Raw genomic sequence first — 3,736 nt, forward strand, 5'->3', positions numbered from 1 at the left:
GTTTTGAAAAGTATTTTAATTGCTGATGGATGCCGGGAGCACCTCCTTTTCTCCTCTAAAAAACAGCAACAAAAACCCAACCAATCAAAAAAACCAGAAAGCTTAGTTAAGTGGCTGCGAGGATTAACATAGGCTAGTGGAGTCCCAGTGAAAAACCACTTGAGGATGCATATCAAAGTTGTAATAGTAATAAACTGTGGACAGAAAACAAGCAAGAAGCTTGGAATGCAGCAGCAGGCACAGCAGTGAAGCAGGGTAGTGAAGGAACAATAGCAATAATACAATTTCTGTATTAAATCTGTTAAGAAGCTATAATATACATGAAATATAGCACCCTTCTCCTCGCCTGGTAGTATTCACATAGCACACAAAGCTGAACACACCAATTGCATTGCATAAAGAAGATTACTATGTAAAAGAACTTTCTAGCAGTCAGGAAAGGAAGGACCGCTTCTCACGAAGGGTGTGACTGAGCTATTGAAATGAGAACAATAACAGCTCTCGGTGCTGATGACCATGGAAGTTTGATGTCTGCAGGTTCTTGCCAGGCTCACCATTTGCTTTGTTAAGAGCTGGAAGGAAGCAAAGTCGCTGCAACTTGATGGAATGCATTGGGTGGAGAAGAGGAAACTCCGTTTCCTGTCAAGTAATTATTTCAGCTAATGCTTTTTTTGCAGTGCATTGCCAGCTGCATAGTTGAGTGTAAATACTGCTTGGGGAAGATGGCGGGGCTCATTTAGTAATTTATAATTTTAAAAACTAAAATAGGAGTGAAATAGAAGTTGTACGAAGACAAAGAAAGAGGACACTGAGCATGGCGCTGTAGTGCGGTGATTAAGATTTATAGAGCCAAAATGTTCTTTCACATTGCTCCAGTAGGGATGCATCAGGGCAATTTTGTCACGCTCTCTGTTATAAGAAGTAAATCGGGTAAGTTCCAAGCAGAGTTTTTTTGGTTTATCCCTATAGCTTTATTCCTTTATTCCTTATTACATGTAGAAGCACTTTCCCAGATTTCTTTTCTTTTTTGTTTTTGCTAGGATATGCCAGGCAACAACCTAGGAAATAATAAGATTGGAGCAGGAGAAAGTTGCTTCTAACCTCAGGACAGTGTGACAACAGTGACCTGTGAAACCACAGGTCTGTGCTACGAGAAGGAATAGTAAAAAGCATGGGTAAGGAAGGGAAAGCCAGGTGGCACGTGCTGCTTCTCAACAGCTGCGTGAGAATGGAGCAGCTCCTGATGAAGGCCAAACATGAAGGAGCGTCTCAGCCAACATGATTGCTCGTATCTTAATATAGCAGAACTCTTGGCAAAACAAGGGGATGAGGACCAGGAACGGCAGGGAGGAAAGCCGGGTTTGCTTTCCAAACCCATTTGGAGCGCAGAGAAATTCTGCTGGTTCTTCAAGGCCCCTTCCTTCCAGCTCCCACCCTTCCTGCAGATGGCTTCTCTCGTACGTGCCTCCCCCCACCCACAGCCCACTCTTCCGTTTCTCATCTGTATTTTCCTACTCGTTTTCTCCTGCCATGCACTTGTACCATTCTTAGTTCCTCTCTGTGTTTTTAGCTGAGTGGGTGGGTACCTTACTGTTAAGACATACTGGGAGCAGATTAAGAAAATCCGATGGGTTTATAGGATTCTGTAAATTCTTTTCCTTTTTTGTGAAAGAATTTAAAATAATTCCAAAAATCTGTAAAAATTTTGCTTTATTTGGAACTAGATGTCATACATATACATTACACTTATGTCATATGAAGTGTTTTAGAGATAGTGCATAGCATGGTTTTGTTTGAGGTCGCTGCTGACCCTAACGCATAAATGCACGCATTGTGTATTGTAGGCTTGACTTTTGTTTGTAGAGGGATGCAGCAGCTTGCAGAGGATGTAATCGTTCTTCCTAAGAACTTACATCGAGACACGCAAACAGAAAATCTCTTCTCAAATTTATGTAGGACTTGTTTACACAGGTCTCAAACAGCATGTCATCTCATACTGTCTTCAGTCATAACCTGCTCGCTGACTTTCAATCTTCACCAGTCATCAACAGAAGAATGTTAAACATGGTAAGAAAACGAGGGTTATTTAAAAGTCACAAATTGCTTATAGCTTTCCCTGTGATATTGTGGAAATGACAATTGCCTCTGCAAATATAGACAGTTTGTGTGCATTCATAATTGGTTGGCTGCTAGCCACATGTCTCCACCGTTCCCTTTTCTGCGTCTTTCTTGGTGCTTCGTCGAGCTGTAATGACTCAGGGATGAGGCAGCTGGTTAATGCAGCTCACGCTGTCACTCTCACAGGGCTCATTTGCCTGCAGGCATGTCAGAAGGAACAAGTAATGTAAGGGTATGTATAATCATGGTTGGTACTGCACTGAGGAGATGCCAAAGCTCACTCAGAATGAGTAGCATAGAACACAGGAAGCTGAGGAGCTGAGGAGCAAGACACATGCTCTTGTAGTGAGCATTGCATTTCTGTAGGCAGACTGTTCCCTGTACTTGGCCTAAAAAAGGCGTGCGTACACAGTCTGCAGCATTGGCATTCTTTGCATTCTTACCTCACGTTTGTTGCACATTTTTGTTATTTAGCACCGCTGATGCCACCTGACCTCTATGCAACAGATGAGCTGACCAGAGAGGCAGCAGGTCCCGATCTTCCAAGACATTCAGAACCCCCACGTGCACAGCCCTAAGAAACCTGAGCTGAGGCGTCGGACCAGGCCATCTGCAGAGATTCCCATCCACCTCCGTTGTTCCGGCTTAGGTTCTGCAGCTCGCTCTGCTTTGCAGGTTGGTCCTTCTTTGTGTACAGGAACTACTACAGGATGATGTATGGTTTGCATTCTAGAGGGTGTGAAATGCAAGCACAACATCAAGGCTCTCAGCTGGCACAAGCCTGAATGTACAGCGGCACACTGTCCAGGCAAAGCAGATCCAGGTATCCCTGCTGCTGCTGCAGCACACCTGGGCTGGGCTTAGGTGTTTAGCATTTCAGAGCACTAAATGCACAAGCTTCTCATCATGACTGTTGACTGCAGGTAGGTGGCCTTAGTTTGCATGTCTTCATTCTTAATTCTGCAACAGACGCCATCAATTTTTTGAGAGCTTTGCACCAGCAGGCGGCAGACTGTGTTGCAAGGGAGGTAAGGGAGACAGCTTCAAAAACAAAACACGCATTAAATAAAGAAGTCTCAGAACCTGTGGTGATGATCTAGTACAATTATCTTATGAGCTATCCTAAGGAACTGTGTCTTTACGCTGCACAGGGTTTTTGCCTAAAGAAGGGAGAACAATGGGAGTTATTTCTGAATCAGGCTGACTTTGAGCTGTTTACTGGAGTGGTGTTCAGTGGAAGTCTCCTCTTTCTGCCTATTTGTTCGAAAGAAGGGAAGTAAAAGGTGAAACACTAAAGAAATATATATGTTGGGAACCACGGAATGATAATAATTAGAAAAAAGTCCTCCAGAGAGAAATAATGACTCATAGTTTATGTTCTCTCGAGCGTTGCTATGGAAAAAGAGGTTAGTGCCAACGATCATAGAACAATATTAATCTCTGATGTGAAAGGAAAAATAATAACAACCTCTAGCTTAAACCAAAGCAGATTTGGTCTGCATTACAGCAGCAAGCTCCATTAAAGAGGATAACAATGTAAGAAAAATTAAAGATGACATTGATTAGCAGCCTTCAGCACAGACATAGATACAGTTAGAGAGAATGCTCACACGAAGTT

The 3,736-nt window shown here is 43.0% G+C and overlaps 1 long non-coding RNA gene across 1 annotated transcript; it reads left to right on the forward strand.

Moving 5' to 3' along the window:
• The first annotated feature begins 1,013 nt into the window (after nt 1–1,013).
• On the forward strand, nt 1,014–2,761 carry LOC122162345. The gene is made up of 3 exons (XR_006169479.1): nt 1,014–1,140; nt 1,972–2,067; nt 2,593–2,761. It is a non-coding gene; the product is annotated as an uncharacterized LOC122162345 (long non-coding RNA).
• The last annotated feature ends 975 nt before the right edge of the window (nt 2,762–3,736 follow it).

The sequence above is a fragment of the Centrocercus urophasianus genome, unplaced genomic scaffold (genome assembly GCF_019232065.1).
Source record: "Centrocercus urophasianus isolate 14NV4802_14NV808 unplaced genomic scaffold, USGS_Curo_1.0 seq_20, whole genome shotgun sequence".
In the NCBI taxonomy this organism is placed as follows: domain Eukaryota; kingdom Metazoa; phylum Chordata; class Aves; order Galliformes; family Phasianidae; genus Centrocercus; species Centrocercus urophasianus.